Source organism: Lampetra planeri, chromosome 4 (assembly GCF_965212315.1).
Source record: "Lampetra planeri chromosome 4, kcLamPlan1.2.h2, whole genome shotgun sequence".
In the NCBI taxonomy this organism is placed as follows: Eukaryota; Metazoa; Chordata; class Hyperoartia; order Petromyzontiformes; family Petromyzontidae; genus Lampetra; species Lampetra planeri.
Window position 1 is genome coordinate 7,643,197 of NC_136110.1, and position 18,476 is coordinate 7,661,672.

Sequence of the window (18,476 nt, forward strand, 5' to 3'; positions counted from 1 at the left end):
ACTTCCCTCAAATATGACGTCACAAAGCTCTGCCCCCCACCCCAAAAAAAAATATGCTTCAAATCGCTTTAAACTATTGTCATTGTAGTGCGTATTTAATGTGGCGCTGTACTCTGATGTTGTAGGAAAAAACATTTATTAAAAAGTATATTTAATTAAGTAGAACGTGTTGTCTATATTTATTTAAAGTTGCGCATTTTGATGTGACGTCACATTTCTCAACCCCCCCCCCCCTCGTCACACATCGTCACAAATGTCTGACCCCCCACCCCCCCCCCCCAGGTGCGTGACGTCATTTATGGACGGCCCCTAACACAAAATCGCCACTACCAAGGACAGTCGTCATTTTTGTATTACTTTAGTATAAATAAATGTTAAAGTATAAATACATTAAAATTTTGGATTCATATGTTGTTTTTTTCTGACTTTATGAACGAAAAGACACAAATTCGCCCGCGAAAACAAAAGCATCATGTGCCTTACGAATAACGTGTCTAACCGGCGCACGTAACACGTTTGGAGTTTGCACGTTCTCCCCGTGGTCGCCTGGATGTGTCTCCGGGTCCTCCGGTTTTCCCCTCCACATTTGGAATCAACATGAATTTCGAATATTTGGCTCCTATTTATTTCCGCAATAGCCACTTCGTTGAGCTATAATTTGTGGCCAGGTCGATTCTGAAAAGGAGCTATAGAGCTCAGTGGAAACTTACTTGGCAAAAAAAAAAGTGACTTTAATGGCTTAGTTTAGTTAGGCAGTAAACCTGTATGCCCCAGAGTGACAGCCAACACAGGTGACATGCCGAGAGACGGAGCGATGACATCGGCATTGACACATGGCGATGGGATGGAGAGAGCCTTCATCCAGCAGTTGAATGATCATGGCTCATGATGATGATACTGATTTACGTGATCTTATATCTCAAATCCAATTTGTGGAAAGCCTATTCGAACGTCGCTCCTGAACAACTTTTGCGTTGTCACCTGGCCCAACTCCCCTTCTCGCTTGAGGGTGCCTTCACATCCAGCATCGGGTAAATCGTGACCGCTCACGATCGTTGCGGTGGTGCCAAATGCCACGCTCGTGTTTGTCCGCGCGCCGTCTCAAGTTGACAACGGGTTTTTTGCTGACGAGTTAGCTTCCGAAATGAGCCCATGTTCTCCTTCCAGACAGGGCATTTCCTAACCGAGGATTGTACAAATATCTGGATTTGCCGATTATCCCTTGCGGCCAGACTTCCACCCATCCATTGTGCAACCGCGCGCATCGCCATCCCCGCCCCCCCATGTTTTCGTAGAGACGCGTTGGTTGCTGCCGTGATGGCGACTGGCCCAATAGCGGTGAGTTTATTATATCTATGCCACGTCAAAGTGGCTGTTTTCTCAGCTGCCCTTGAACTTGACGAACCCATACAAATTCCATCGCTCTCACATTTACGACTGTTGAGTGGCTATATATGTTTAAAATGTGCCTTGGATGGTAGTGGACCAGTGGGCATGTCCAGACCATTAAGGAAACATTTCGGGGCTGCGTTATTGGGCAGCAGAGGGCAGTGCAGTGAAAATAATTATTGTACCGCACTCCCGTGTTACAACAGTCTATAGCCATATTCAATTCACCATCATCAACAGCCATAATATAATCTTACCCACTGTTGAATGAAGGCCTCCTCAAGTCGCCCCCATCTCTCACATTACCGCAATATAACCAACAATCCATCCCATCGACAGTAGCTCCCTCACGTAGCTTGCTGTCATTGTTCCACCCTCGCGTTTAACGTCGTCTTGGGTGTGTTGCCTCCTTTGGCTGCCACTCCGCCGTTAGTCTCGACCGCACCTCATCGCCCCTCCTGGCCAGGATGAGTGCTGCCTACTCAACAGTCAATATGATGTCTTTAATTCTAGATTTGAAGCTTTCGTGACTGCAAGGATTCATATTCTTAGGTTGTTTCGGTAAAGTCACGTAGGTAAAAAATTAAAATTAATAAAAGTAAAATTAAAATTAAAATAAAATTAAAATCACGACGTTTCGGAGGCAACACAAGCTTCCGTCTTCAGGTGGAACCGTCACAACACGATAGCCGTATCAAGTGACTTTTATTAATTTAATTTTTTTACCTACGTGACTTTACCGAAAAAACCTGAGAATATGATGTCTTTAACTTGTGTGTTCCTCATTCCGTCTCTTGGCATAAATTCCAAGCCTGAATTTCACCTAACTTCTTTGGATACTTTTCTGATGTTTTGCTACATATTTACCAACGTGCTCCCTTACCTGTTGAACAAAAGGGCGTGTTTAATCAGTGCGTATTAGCTGCTATTACACATACATCAAAACATTAATGTTGACAAAGTAAAGGGATGAAAAGCAAAACTATAAATAATATTACGAGATGTTACATTTGGATGTGTGCTAATCGTGCTGGGAGAAGAAAAACATAACATTTCCCGTCCTTAGTACTGTTAAAGCGATCTCATCGGCTTTAAACAAACATCTGTGCTATTCCTCGAATTCAGCAAGCTGCGAATTTTCCAGCGTATGGAACAAAAGTAATACTATCTCGTTGTCTTGTCACGTGGGTATATGCACACATACAGCACTTTCGTAAATCCACTCCCAGATGAGAGCCCCCCACATCGTACAGATTGTGGTAATTATTTGACCACACTTCAGCACGCTTCACCAGTGTGGGTTGTTGTCGGTGGGAGGTATAGATTTGGACGCATAGAAGCACAGTACAACAGTGGATTGTGCTGTACTCCCCCTCGACTGACAACGTAGCTCTGGAGCAGCCGACAACAACCGTGCAATGCATGATGGTCGCCTGTGCAAGCACTATCCTCACTCGAACCTGCTTCGATTGCATTCCGTGTGATTTGGTCATAGGCGCGTATAAAAATATAAATACAGTGACCATTAATGCGAACGTTATGCCACATTCAGTTGTGGCGACTGTGGGTTGCAGATTTAGCTCCTTATCCGTCAGGAACTGCTGGCATTGCTCTTTTGGAGCCTTTGCAAGCACAAAGGAAGCAACGCTTGAATATTATTAATAATTCCCGTTTTATGCCCAGCGCAACGCCAATGACTTCCTCACACAGCCCCGCTTGATATTAGTCGAGCATCATTGCGTGCGGGAGGAATTCAGAGTGCTCGGCAAACACGTGTACGAGAGAATAGCACTCAAATTCTGCACAGATCTAAAACAGCGGCATAGCTACGGAGTGTACAGGCGGTGCAACTGCGGCAGTGCCCGTCACGTGCCAGGAGGCTCCAAGGGGCCCCAATTCGTTTCATGCACTCGGACTCGCGCCAACCACGCTATGCCACTGGTCTGAAACCTCCCTGTTGTACTGTGTTTATGTATGTCGAACTTCTTGCGCACCGTACGTTGTCAACCGTGCTAATTGGAGGTGCCCCTAAGAGGCACCTCACTGCCCTGGAAGTGTGTTTTCATTATTATAATATTATATTGTTTGGTCTTCCTGCCCCGCAAAATAAATTATCCTATTAATTTACGCAAGTTAGAATGAACGAAGCACTTTTAAAGTTCGTCATATGGTTCTGAATTAACACATCCGATTTTAAATAAGTGCACGGTCGATTCCACGGAAATGCAATTGCAGCATGGGCCACCGAACCTCTCATGATTATAACATTCAAACGACAGCATCGTTTGGAATGTCGTAGTTTCTAAATCGTTGTGCACAGCAGCAGGCTTGCTGCCATGCATAACAGGGCCCATGCATGATGTATGTTGAACTTATTTCGCACCGTACGTAGCCAACCGTGACAATCACCCATCACCGTGTCGAATTAACCTGCATTGTTTATGTAATTCAGTGACCGTGGAATCATAATTTTACAAATTTAGTAAAAAGTAAAATAGTAATATCCTACGTCAGCAGTCATCCTGCTGTGTTTGTTTCACACCTGATGACGGTTGCTTCTGTTCCGATCGAAACGTCGTGATCTATTTTTTTTTCTACCTACGTGACTTTACCGAAAGAACCAAAGAGTGTGGATTCCTGCAGTCACGAAATCTTCAAATCAAGATGAATACAACGTTACACAACCCCTTGTCAATGGCAGCATCTCCACGCAGCGTCAGTCATCGGGGTTGTTCGACCATATTCTTATTCTTGGGTTTTTTCGGTAAATTCACGTAGGTAAAAAAAATAAAATTAAAATTAAATTAAAATCACGACGTTTCGGAGGCAACACAAGCCTCCGTCTTCAGGTGGAACCGTCACAGCACGCTCGCTGTATCAAGTATCCTCATTTACTTGATACAGCGACCGTGTTGTGACGGTTCCACCTGAAGACGGAGGCTTGTGTTGCCTCCGAAACGTCGTGATTTTAATTTTATTTTTATTTAATTTTTTTACCTACGTGACTTTACCGAAAAAACCCAAGAATATGAATCCTTGCAGTCACGAAAGCTTCAAATCTAGAATTAATGTTCGACCATAGTTGATCATCCTGGTTCGTGGAGCTTGGCGAAGGGCGGGGAAGGGCCCCAAGACCGGTTCAAGTAATCACCCGCCACTGATGATAGCCGTGGCCCGGAATCACACTCGGGTTTGCAGCACAGCGCGCTAAACCACCGCGCCGCCACTCCCATGAACTTGCACTTCAAGCACAAATGAGCAAATGTTCAAATAATCACGCGGCATTGCCATCAGTGATCACGCAGAGGGGACAGATATCGCAAAAAAACTGTAATGCACGGGCTGCGTACATTGGCACCGCATTCATCCAAGTGCATTCATTACGGGGCGAGCGCATAAACGGCCGCACCTCGAAAGCCAACACCGCTTTGTCCGTGTGTGTCGTGGTGCTCTTTGTGTGGGGGGAGTGGTGGCGCGGTGATTAGCGCACTATACGATACGAATCAGGCCCGGCGAACAGAGTTCGATTGCCGCTCATCGCTAACGCCAGTAACGACCATTTGAACTAGTCCCGGGCCTCCCCTAGGTCTACTCAGCCTTAAATTAATACAATAGCTGGTGCGGTGTGAAAACATCACCACTGCCAAGGCAGATGCGACCCCGGGCGTGGTGCTGGCCACCCAGCCCCTCGTGTGCCATGCCAGGCCTTCATAGGTGCTCCTCGCTAACAGCTCTTGCCCCAACAGCCTGTGAAGGTTACACACGGGAAGGGGGGGGGGGTTCCTTGCCTTTCTTTAGCCGCACTCTTTGCGCGCGAGTGCACGTGACGTGAGCCCGGCGATGGATAGGAAGATAGATACGTGTTCATATTCTTAGGGGTTTTTCGGTAAAGTCACGTAGGTAAACATTTAAATTAATAAAAGTAAAAATAAAATACAAATAAAAATCACGACGTTTCGGAGGCAACACAAGCCTCCGTCTTCAGGTGGAACCGTCACAGCCACGACAGCTGTATCAAGTAAATGTGAGATTACAAGAGCTACCACTCCGTATATATAATGGTTGGAGAGGGGGGAAGGGCCAAGTACGGCACACTTTTTATTAATATGGTAAGGTGAGGCTTAAGAGGCTGAGCCTTTGTTATAGAGAGGTACGGTTTGTGACTAAGCCTGGCCTACATAACAATAGTGTGAAAAAAGAAACAACTAAACATGGTAAAACAAGCCTGGCTGTCTATCAATAACCTGTAATAGTTGTCTGTCAAATAAGAGGGTCCAAATAAGTGTAGTTAAATCTTTTTTGCATGGTTCGCAGGGAACACGGGTGAGAAACGACGCTTGGACGCCCCCCGGTAAAAGTGAGCAAACTCTCCGCATTCGTATTGTTATGTAGACTAGCCGTAGTCTCAAGCCGCACCTTACCATAATAATAAAAAGGGGGCCTGTCCTGGCCCATCCCCCCCCCCTCAACCAGTATATATACGGGGTAGTATCTCTTGGAATCTCTCATTTACTTCATACAGCAAGCGTGCTATGACGGTTCCACCTGAAGACGGAAGCTTGTGTTGCCTCCGAAACGTCGTGATTTTTATTTTATGTTTATTTTACTTTTATTAATTTAAATTTTTTTTATACCTACGTGACCTAAGAATATGAATCCTTGCAGTCACGAAAGCTTCAAATCTAAAATCTCCGCATTCGCTTTGAGGTCCGTGGCTGAGTTATGTGCGAGCCGGCCGCGTGACAAGGAATCGGGTGCTGTGTGCGCTGGGGCCGTTTGCAGCCAACGAGAGGAGCATGCTTAATTTGGAGCTTTCGTGACGGCAGGAATTTCTCTTTGGTTCTTTCGGTAAAGTCACGTATGAAGAGAAAATAATAAATTAAATACTAGCATACGACGTTTCGATTGCAACACAAGCAATCGTCATCAGGTATAAATGAAATAAAAACACAAATCTAGTATACTTAGAAATGTAATGTGTTGACTGTTATGTTATCCGACTCTCTGTTGTATTACATTACATTTCTAAGTATACTAGATTTGTGTTTCTATTTCATTTATACCTGATGACGATTGCTTGTGTTGCAATCGAAATGTCGTATGGTAGTATTTAGTTTATTATTTTCTCTTTATACGTGACTTTACCGAAAGAACCAAACCAGAGTAACGAGAGGAGCGACCGCGGGTTGTATCGCATGCCACCGCTAAGGCTCCTTTCCCTACTCACTCGGCCCCATCTCTCGCCAAAACCACACACGGCTCGCTCGCTCTGTCTGTTTGATTTCAGGGCGCAAAATGTTTCCGCAACAAAAGTTAGCGACGTCTGTTGCAGAAAGAGCTTCATAGCTCATCGGATTCCTCCAGTAGAAAATAAATATTCTGATTCTGTACACTCGTCGCGGTGAGCCCCGGTGCGTGAAACAAGTGTAAGCACGTGTTTTGTGTTTAGTAGAGGACAAAGGCATTAATTCAAGCTGGATCTGTGTTGGTGGGTAACCCAAGAAATGTCTGCACCCGGCACACAACGTCAACCTTCCTCTCGCTCTGGCTGTAGTGGCGACCACGCTGCCCACGTGACATGTCCTTCCTATTCTAGATTTGAAGCTTACGTGACTGCAAGGATTAATACCCTTAGTTCTTTCGGTAAAGTCACCGTAGGTAAAACATTTAATTAAAATTAATTAAAAATTAAGTAAAAACAATAAAATCACTTGATCGGAGTAGGAAGGACACTTAAAATGTCCTTCCGACTCCGATCTACCCGCGAGACAAGAAAAAAAAACATCCAGCCGAGGAATTACGCCTTGGCCGCTAAACGCCCTATCTCCCACCAAATCCAAACCTCGGGGTCTGCTCATGCCCAGCAAATCCGATCCACTCGTGGACGTGGAGTATAAGGAGGTGAATGAGCTGAGTGTGTAAGGGGGTGGTGGTGGGGGGCTAGGGATTGAGGTGGGGGGGGGCTGGTGGTGTGGAGGGGGGGGGTCCTCTCGGAGACGTTTGAAGTCGGCACACTCCACGGCGGAAGCGTCTGCATCCGCGAGATATCGCCAGCCTCCACGCACGCTTCCCGCTCGAGCACGATTTTCCTTCCTGTTATGCTCCCCACTGCGCTGTCTGCTCTCGTTTCAGAATAGCAGCTCCTCATAATACACCGGGCATAGTTTAGCGCTGGGAAAAGATTGAAAGAGAAGAAAAAAAATTACGCACGTTTACTCACCCCCCCCCCTCCACCTCCGCGTTGGAGCTCCCCAACCCGGCTTAATTCTATTTTGTATCGGCTATGAAGCGGGGGGGAAGTCTAATAAGATCAAACGAACACGAGAAGAATGTGTCATAATTTTCTTTTGGTGCTTCCCAGAAGCTCGAAAATGTTCGTCTCTTAAGTGCGAAGCGTGTTTGTGCGCTTTGAATAAAGGCAGGAAAACATGGTGCACTTGGAAAAATATAATAATAAACGATTTCACAATTAATCCCATCAATTCCTGTTGACGAGGGCAATTCTGCTGAACGGCGTTACGTACGTCGTCTGAGAATGAGAAGTTTGTTATCCGGGTAAATTACCCACGGAGCTCTACGACTCTTTTTAAAGGGTGACTCGGCCAGCAGACAGACGCAGCAGCAAGAGTTCCCTTTGGAACTGTGAGTAGCGAATTGTCATCAACCAGTCGGACAGAGCATTGCAAATGTCAAGCAATGTTCGCAGAAATGACATAAAAGGGCCTCTTGCAAACACTCGCTACTGGTATAGGTAATTTTCATAACTCGAGTCTCTTTGCATTTCATTGCTTTACATGATTTGGCACGTTGGGCGTCGCTGGTAATCCACAGTCATAATCGGAATATTTAATTATCCCAGAGGAGGAATCCGATGAGCTATGAAGCTCTTTTTCACAGATGTCCAGTAGAGTCCGGTCAGCAAGTCACAACAACAATCAATACAAACAAAAAACAATATAAGAGGAAAATACAGACACGGTAAACAAATTGCATAAGTACCGTGCGTAAATTCCTGCCGATTTGTCAACACCAAACGCAAGCTTAGCAAGGCACCAAAACAACAACAGCAGCAACAGTCCCCGACCACACCAAGAAAACAAGACAAGCCCCTGGCTGCATTGAGGAGGTGATGGTACCAGCCCATCTCCTTGAACCACCGCAGCCACCGTGCTGGAGGTACTGCCGCCCCAAGGGATGTTGCTTGCCAGAGAGTTCCAACATTTGCCTGGTAGGGTGGGGATGCTTTAGTTCTATCTGTATGTGTTTGAGTGATTTGTTTACCTTTCTTGTACTTTGCACGACTTCCACGTGTTTGTATTGTTTGTTGTTGTAACGTTTTTGCTCGCCCTTACTGCACAAATGAACCCTATGGCAGTACCCCAGGGTACCACAGTTCCCCGGCTCTCGCATAATGTCCGTGATGCAGTCACGTTTAGACTGTTGATGGTCGGCGATGCGGCAATCGACTCATCTCGACGAGCTGTACACCATGCAACTATTCAAAGTTAAATTTTTCGATAGCGGATTTTTTATGCTGATGTTCGGCGTTTCGACATCGCGGAGTGTGGCACTGATTTCGGTTTGATTGGAACCCCAGTCACAGAGTAAAGTACAACCCTGGTAAAAATTGCGTCCCATAAATAAAATATTTAATTGCTTCTGCCACTTTGTATGATTTGCTACCCCGGGGTACCGCCATAAGGATCATCTATGAAAAAGAGCTTCATAGTTCATCGTATTCCTCCAGTATGAATACATATTCTGATTCTGTATGTTTGAACTTCTTTCGCACCGCACGTAGTCAACCGTGCTAATCGTGATGATGATGATGGAGCGGCGATACATTGTATTCGGGACATCTGGCATAATACATTGCCGCACGACAACTTCTTGGCAAGGAATGTAATACAGATAGTCCCCGAGTTACGATGGTCCGACTTACGATATTTTTGACTTACGATGGGGTCGTCGTAACGCATCTCCATCGTAAGTAGAGGACTACCTGTACATGATAATAAAACGTAGTCATTTGTGAATCCACTGCCGGACGAGGACCTACTTGGTACCATGAACGTTGTCTGACCAGACTTCAAAAATCTCTGCTCAGTGCAGGTTGGTGAAGAATGTGTCCAGGTCCGGTTCACACATTACTCGCCACTCTCGTGTTGGCCAGCGCCGGGAACCGAACTCGGGTGACCCACGTCATGACTCGATGCGCCACCACCACCACCTCCACCACCACCACCACCTCCACCACCACCTCCACCACCACCACCTCCACCATCACCACCTCCACCACCACCTCCACCACCACCACCACCTCCACCACTACCTCCATCACCACCACCTCCACCACCACCTTCACCACCACCTCCACCACCTCCACCACCACTACCACCTCCACCACCACCTCCACCACGACTACCACCACCACCTCCACCACCACCTCCACCACCACTACCACCTCCACCACCACCTCCACCACCACCTCCACCACCACCTGTCTTAAAAAGCAGCAACAACCACAACAACTTGCGCATAATTATAGATTTTAAGCTTTCGTGACTGCCTTGATACAGCTATCGTGCTGTAACGGTTCCACCTGAAGACGGAAGCTTGTGTTGCCTCCGAAACGTCGTGATTTTTATTCTATTTTTATTTTACTTTTATAAATTTTCATTTTTTTATCTACGTGACTTTACCGAAAAAACCTAAGAATATTAAAACTTGCGCATATCCAAGTATTTTTTAGCCGATTTGCAAGCAGCTCAAGGTTTCTGCATCCCCTCCTCCTACTCCTGCTGCAGCTAACGCGATCGCTGGTGTGGTTGAGCACTGTGCTACTGCTGCAGCAGCAGCAGCAGTCCGTCGTCCCCTACAGCGTGCGTGCTGCGATACAGCTGACGTCTCTCGATTTAAAGCTTTCGTGACTGCAGGGATTCATCTTCTTGGTTCTTTCGGTAAAGTCACGTAGAAGGGAAGTAATAAAATAATAAAAAAAAACATGATAAAATAATTCTCACGACGTTTCGGCCACAACGCAAGCAGCCGTCCTCAGGTGAAGACCAGGTCTGTCGGGAAGACAGTGTTTCATTCAGACGCTGTCTCCCCGACAGACCTGGTCTTCACCTGAGGACGGCTGCTTGCGTTGTGGCCGAAACGTCGTGAGAATTATTTTATCATGTTTTATTTTCATTATTGTATTACTTCCCTTCTACGTGACTTTACCGAAAGAACCAAGAAGAGGAGCTGACGTCTCCTCGCTGTGACATTGGAGAATCCCATGGCGCTACCGGCAAGGGTAATCGGCCATTGTTCGCAGGTGTCAAGGCTATACGAAGCACCTGCTGCGTTCAACGGCTCGCTCGCGCAACAATAAACACGGTCTCCTAGCAAACAAACAGCGGTATCCGCTCGTGAAACGGCGGAGTTTCACAGATGTGTTGCGTGCGTACTCGCACGCTTGACTTCGCTGTTGACTGAGCGGCTTCATTGCAGATTCTAGATTTGAAGCTTTCGTGACTGCAAGGATTCATACTCTTAGTTCTTTCGGTAAAGTCACGTAGGTAAAAAATGAAATAAAAATTAATAAAAATAAAACAATGAAAATCACGACGTTTCGGAGGCAACACAAGTCTCCGTCATCAGGTGGGACCGTCACAGCCAGATTTGCTGCACCACTTGATGCAGCAAATCTGGCTGTGACGGTCCCACCTGATGACGGAGACTTGTGTTGCCTCCGAAACGTCGTGATTTTTATTGTTTTATTTTTATTAATTTGTATTTCATTTTTTACCTACGTGACTTTACCGAAAGAACTAAGAGTATGAATTCATTGCAGATGTTGCGCCCTGTTCATTTAACTGTCGACGGAGCAGCAATAGCCCCAGTTACGTCTCCCCCCTTTCACGTCGTCTCGCAAGTACATTATCACCGCAGTTATTATCATCAGCAGCATCCTAATCATCAGCTCAGATCGATCCACTGCTGCAGTGCAGTAGTACGATTAACGCTTCACGAGACGATAGGTCAAATTACTTCCGGCGCGATCTCTGTGCTTTATTTGCTTTGAAGTAGGGCCATTGCCCGAAACGTCGCCTGTTATATACGTTTAATATTAAGGCCACGGCGAGTTTTGTTGTTGTTGTTATTATTTGTATTTGTACTTGTGCCCCACTTCCAACGCAGCAGCAGCAGCACCACGACCACCAAAGCTGCGCTTTTGGGGTGTTACGCCTGCCAAACGACAACAGGTGAGCAAAACAAAACCAATCACCCCCACCTCCTTAATAAAAAACGATTTCTCGGACAAAAACAGCTTGGTGACTCGTAGAAGATTCTACATTAACACTTTATGATTGACTCGGGCCGCTGAATTAGAATGGCGCTGCAAAAAAAGGGTGGAACGCGCCTCGGAAAAAAACCCATCTCTAAGGAGGCCCCTTTTCTTTTTTATAAACAGCGCCACTCGGCCAGGAAGTTATATTAAGGCTTTGTGTTTCCAAGCACTGCGGAATGAAAGGGGCTCGCAAGAGGCTTTCCAGTGTTATTTTTTTCAAGTCTCTAACCTCTAATGGGACTAAAAGCACAGCTTCTTTCTTGCTTGGCTCACCTTGTTTGAATTCACCTCCCCCCCCCGGGAGCTACGCGCATCAGTGGGTTTCTCAGCCAACGAGAGTGAAAGGCACGAGCGTTTGGACGCGCTGTGTTTTGATTTATTTATAAAAAAAAATAATTCAACAATTTTTTTTTATTTGACCAGATAAGGCCCACCCGAGCTATACGGCTATTTTTCAGAAACGACTTTGCCACAAATGATAGCTCAGCGAAGTGGCTTATCGTGTGGAAATTTATAGCAGCCAAATACTCTAAACGCGTGATGTTGATTCTCAATGTGCAGGGGAAAAACCGGAGGAGTGGAGGACCCGGAGAAAAACCCACGTGACCACGGGGAGAACGTGCAAACTGCAAATATAGAGGCGGGTTAGGGTCGGGATCGGGATCGAACCAACGACCTCCTGCATACCAGGCGAGGTCGTTAACATCTCGCCACCATTGATGTTTTGTAATAATTAGGCCTCGGAATTTTGTTCTCAGTTGCTCCTGAAACTTGAAAATGTGTAACACATGATCTTATTTAATTCTGTCATTGTAATATCGTATTGCAGTTACATCTAGTGTGATATCTCACTAGTCTCAATTACGACAAGTATTGATGTGACATTTGTTTAATATCATAGACTCTAACTAATGGATGTTATTGATTAAATAAATAATATTTTGTCGATAAATAAATGCTTCACAAGGGTGATTGAAGGCGTTGTTGAGGCGTAATGTTCAAGTTCCTGTGCATTCTTAAAAAAACACATTTCCCACTCCGTGTTATTCTTTTTTGTGACCGATGGAATTTCACGGATAGAGGGTCACTATAACGAGCGGTGAACATGTAAGCGCGGCACGGGAGATGGGAATGCAGGGAGAAATTTAATGGATCGGGTGTAAACATTTATTATAATTACATCCATACTAGAAACTATGCCCACTGTCTGTGGAGGTTCTGAAAACCTTTTAGTAATATGGGCCAAAAACCATATTATATCCATAAATATCATCCGAATTTAACAAATGTTAACAGGAGTAAATTTTGGTCGATGGTCTTTCTCAACAACACAGATAAAAGGTGGTTAGAAACTTTGAATATAGAGTCAGTTCATTTGACGTTTTCTAAAGCTTTAATAACGGAAATATTTTAGAACTCGAAAATAGTAACTCCGTTCTTTCTCCCCACTCTAGAAACGTAAATAAAAGAACCGAAAGTCTTATCGCGCAGCATCTCAGAAGCCCACCGCGCAGATTCTACCTTACGTAAAGCGTCCCGAGACACCCCTAAATTGAAGCGAAGTGCGCTGCTTAAATAAAGATCGATTAATTATCTGATATATAAAGGGGACTGATGGTGATGAAGATGGCAATGGCGAGGTGGTGTTATTTTAGTTTATGCTTATTCACAGTGGCCATTGGGGCGGTGTCGCTCTTTGGGGTTAATGTTGACGAAGGATTGTGGGAAGGGACCCCCCCCCCCCATAACCACCACCACCACCACCCTCACCGTGGGTCACTCACTGCCGTCCCGGGGCGGGCTTTGGCGTGAGTGTTCTCAGCTGCAGCATCACGGTGACAGTAAGAGCGATCTGTTTTCAGTGAGGTTCTTCCTCGCTTCCTGGCCTCGTGCTCACTCCACGAAAGAAAAATCCATCCCGCCAACAAGAACCCCTCTGTTGTCCCCCCACCTCCCTCCTCCCCGTTTCGCTCTCAATTAGCCGTTGCGGATAATCGGCGCTGCTTTTGCCAACCACCCAACCCCCTCGATATTTTCTTTTTGTTCCAGTAGGCGACACTCGCCGGTTAAAATAAACAGCGGCGTCGGTTCACTCAAGGCCATTTGTGTAAGCCAGGCGGAGGAATTAAGCGCCCACTGACATTAACTCTGTGACAACACCGATGGTCCAGTTCCTGTCGTGAAGTATCAATTAGATTCAATCGCCTTATCGGGTTCCTTCCCCCCTTTTGAAGGGGGCGGCGGAGGAATGAGTAGAAGGGGAATCCTCTGGTTAGATCAAGAAGCTTTTAAACGGAATCTTTTTTTTTCTCACAAGGCTTCGGCTTCTGCTTGTCATGATTCTAATAAAGAGCAATAGTATATTGTCTTAGCCAAGGATGCCTCGCTTTAGACTCAAGCCTTTATTTCCATCGCCTGCCTGAATGTAGACGCAGGACATTTCAAACGGGAGTTATACTGTAGTCACACTCACCCTGTTCCCCACTGCCGTTATGACAAATCACAGGTGATATTTAAAACGTTATACATGTGCGCCGCGTCTCTGCTAAAACCTATCACCGAATCACCCGTCATGTGCCCAGTTACAGTACATCAGATTTCGGAAAGTCAAGCAGGCTTAAGCCTGGAATACTGCTTGAATGACCACCACCACCACGCACAAATCGTTTGTCAAAGTTATAGATTTGAAGCTTTCGTGACTGCAAGGATTCATATTCTTGGGTTTTTTCGGTAAATCACGTAGGTAAAATGTTTTAATTAAAATAAAATAAAAATCACGACGTTTCGGAGGCAACACAGGCCTCCGTCTTCAGGTGGAACCGTCACAGCACGCTCGCTTGTATGAAGCGTGCTGTGACGGTTCCACCTGAAGACGGAGGCCTGTGTTGCCTCCGAAACGTCGTGATTTTTATTTTTATTACCTACGTGACTTTACCGAAAAAACCCAAGAATACGTTTGTCAAAGGGCTACGCGGGCTCTGTGGTGGACAGCAGAGGGCAGTGCGGCAAAATCCACCGCTGGTTTCTACTTGTATACTCCCAATCCTATCTCTACGCTCCTCGCATCCACTAACCCGCACTGACCAGCGTGGTGAAGTATGGCCCGCACACGGCATGGGGAGGCCCTCTACCAGCACTGGATTGTAGGCGTGTGCACGCGCCGTGAAGCTCACGATGTTCAAACCCACGTGATCTGCCTCGCGTATTATTTACTTTTTTTCAATAGCCGATTAATGCATCGCTGCATCCCTCTCGGTGGAAGTGTTTCATCCTCGGAACAATGGATCCCGGTCACCTAGTCCGTGTGAATTGTGAGACCGACACAATGGGTATGAGTGAGGTCACAAACCTCAAACAATCCGGATGCCAGACTCGGCACCATTGGTGAAAATGTTTTCAATCGCGCACCAACAATGATGTGGCCCGTGATTATTGCCACGCATTTCTGGCTTACACGTCACCATGAGATTAAAACAACAACAACAATGACGACATGCTTGATATACTTCCGAGAAAAGAACCAATGACCATACATTTAGAGGAATTAGATCTATAATCGGAGCCAGATTGTAGCACGATATTGTTACTGCCCTTTTCGCGTTATAACAATAAGTTGACAAATTTTATTTTCCACAATGGTGACCCTCGTGTGCTGCTATCGGCGGCAAAGTGTACATTTGGATCGAAACAATTTTTTTCCGATTTTGTAATTTACCATATAAGGCCCACTGAGTTATGTAGCTCTTTTTTGAAGCTTATCACGTGGAAATTTACAGCAGTCAAATAACCTAAACATGTTGATGCGAAATGTGGAGGGGAAACTCCACGCCAACTCCAAATATAAAGGCGTCAGCGTCGGGAACGAACCCACGAACTCCTGTATACCAGGCGAGGTAGTTAACATCTCATAGCAACCACGGCACCCACTCGCAGAGCAAATGCGACCAGGGCCGGATTAGCCCAGAGCCTTAGGCCCTCATGCTTTGTCGACCCTCGTGTTCTGTAAGCCCTCCATTCCACATTGAAATAACAGCTGAGCAACGGTAGCGCAGCTATCAGGATGTGATTGTCTATTAATTATAATGACAGCGTCCATGACTTTGCCACATAGCTAAAACTATCATAAGAAAAAATGTTTGAACGAATGCAGTGAGTGATTTATGTTTAATGAATTTATTTTTGAATCGAATACATTTGAATACATAGCTAAATAAATAGCTTCGTTTGATGACTTCACAATTGTTTTTGCAATATGTAATACATACTTATGACTTTCCCTCCTTTCGATTTTAAAGCTTTCGTGACTGCAGGGATTCATCTTCTTGGTTCTTTCGGTAAAGTCACGTAGAATGGAAATAATAAAATAATAAAAATAAAACATAATAAAATAATTCTCACGACGTTTCGGCCACAACGCAAGCAGCCGTCCTCAGGTGAAGAACAGGTCGACAGTCTGAATGACTCTGTCTTCTCAACAGACCTGTTCTTCACCTGAGGACGGCTGCTTGCGTTGTGGCCGAAACGTCGTGAGAATTATTTAATTATGTTTTATTTTTATTATTTTATTATTTCCATTCTACGTGACTTTACCGAAAGAACCAAGAAGGATTTTCCCTCCTGTTAGCCTTAGGCCCCTCGTGACATTAATCGGGCTCTGAGTGAGAGCCTTCACGTTAGAGAGTGAACGGCTCACGGAATCGGATATCAGAGCTACCTCCGAGATCCCACCAAGTGACCTCTGGTCCACTCAGCAGGGGGCAACACTTTCTCACCCACCCCGAGAGTCATAATTATCGTCCCATGGCAGTCAAGTTGATTTTTTTTAGTTTTCACAGACCTGGAATTTACCCAAATTAAGTGCAGAATTAAAGTTAATGTGTTCATATTTTCTGCGTGCAGTCATTGGTGGAAGTCATTTAAAAATGGAATAATCATTGTAAATGAATTACAATTGTAAATGAATTACAATGATGCTGTAATTCCAAGAAAGATGTTATACCACAACGCTGCAGATGAATTGTCACAACTCGGGGTTCATTATTTTATTCAACATTAAAACAAAGTTAACATTATGATGAAGCTCAACGAAGAGTCTTCCCAACGTGATTCAACAAACGTCTGTCTAAGTCGCAGACTTGATATTAATCGGTGCATTGTTCCACCACTATTGTTTAAAACCTTTCAACTTATTTTTAAATGCAACATACAACAGCACCACCACCAGCCCACCACATCCCGGCATCTGATATAAAAACAATAAAACAACATTTTAAAAAAAACTCACGCAACCAAACATTTAAACGCAGCCAAATTTCCAATACCGATGCCACGCACCGAGCGCAAAGGTTCGACCCCATGATTGTCCGCTAAGGGCTACCACCTGGTGCTCGAGAACTATTCACGACAGCGCCCACTATTATGATATTACTCACGCCGCGACCACTGCTATAGCGAGCAAACCACAAGGATCCTCCACTCACGCCGGAACACAACCCCCCGCCCCCACATGATCCATTTTTCCCCGGTGCCAAGAGCTCTTGCTTTGTGTCTTTTCCTCCCTCCAGATAAGATATATCCTTTGAGCGTCCCTCTAGTGTGTGATCACAGCTGCCGTGCGCGACGACCGCTACTCATTCTCGCTCAGGGGCCCGGCCCGCCTCCGTTTGATCCTCTTCCAGATACTGACAGGCGGGCGGGGATGAGGGAGGAGGAGGGGGGGGGGTCGCTGGTGCTGTCAACAGGACAGTGTCATCAAATGGCCACTCCATCGCTGCCGTGTCTAAGCCCCGTGCCACTTTGGGTGGCAAGGCGCAGCGCGAGTACCATCACGATGCTCCTAATTGACGGCAGGAAGTGAGCCCTCGTTGTAACTGAAATTCCCTCCTCCCCTTGCCCGGTGCTGCTCACTCGCGCAGAGGCATTACGTCAACGCCTTGCCCCGAGTGCGTTTCTCTCATCCACGGCCCACGTGGTGTTCCTCCTCCGCCTTCTTCTGCGTCTCAGTCTCAAGCGCGCGCCTCTCCACGCTGCTGTTGCGCACTGTTTCAACGTCTGTGGGTCGTCTTTGTCCACGTTTGTGATCCTATACGTCAGAGCACGATGATGATGCTGCTGCTGCTGCTGCGTTGGCAGTGGTGCACATGTAGAATTAACAACAACAAAAATCCAACACATTTGTCAATGGCACTAAGGGGGGAAATATGTAATAACGCCAAACTAATAAATGTTTTATTTTACCAAGTAACGCTCACTGAGCTATATAGCTCTTTTACAGAAACCACGTGGCCACAAATGAAAGCCCATCGAAGTGGCTTATCATGTAGAAATGTATAGCAGCCAAATACTCTAAAACATCGCACATGATTTGCTATGAAGAAGGGTCATTTCCTCAAACGTGGCAGTGTTTTATTGATGAATGTATTGTGGTTGTTTTTGTTCTATGTCCATAGCAGGTGCTACGCACTGATTACCCTACTAATCGACTCACATTAATTAAATGTTGACATCATGGAATTCTGACGTCTCATTTCATGCGAGTCATTTCTAAGTAAATTGAAGGGACTCTTGAAAGTAACATTGCTTGCGAAAATATTCCGAATTTCAGATTTTTTTTTTCAAATTGTCGAACTTTTACGACAATTTCAACGATTTGCTTTTTAATACTGGCACAGCGCGGGACGGCCATCATACAGCAGTTAATTGACAAAGGGCAGCAATATATGTACAATACCGTATGTTCCAGAATATA

The 18,476-nt window shown here is 45.5% G+C and overlaps 1 long non-coding RNA gene across 3 annotated transcripts; it reads left to right on the plus strand.

The window, feature by feature from the left end:
• The first annotated feature begins 1,301 nt into the window (after positions 1–1,301).
• On the plus strand, positions 1,302–12,764 carry LOC144717645 (uncharacterized). 3 transcript variants are annotated; one of them, XR_013585131.1, is made up of 3 exons: positions 1,302–1,338; positions 11,578–11,642; positions 12,290–12,764. It is a non-coding gene; the product is annotated as an uncharacterized LOC144717645 (long non-coding RNA). The 3 variants fall into 3 exon arrangements; XR_013585132.1 differs by lacking the exon at positions 1,302–1,338 and adding an exon at positions 8,536–8,617; XR_013585130.1 differs by lacking the exon at positions 1,302–1,338 and having other exon boundaries at positions 11,555–11,642.
• Positions 12,765–18,476: the final 5,712 nt, after the last annotated feature.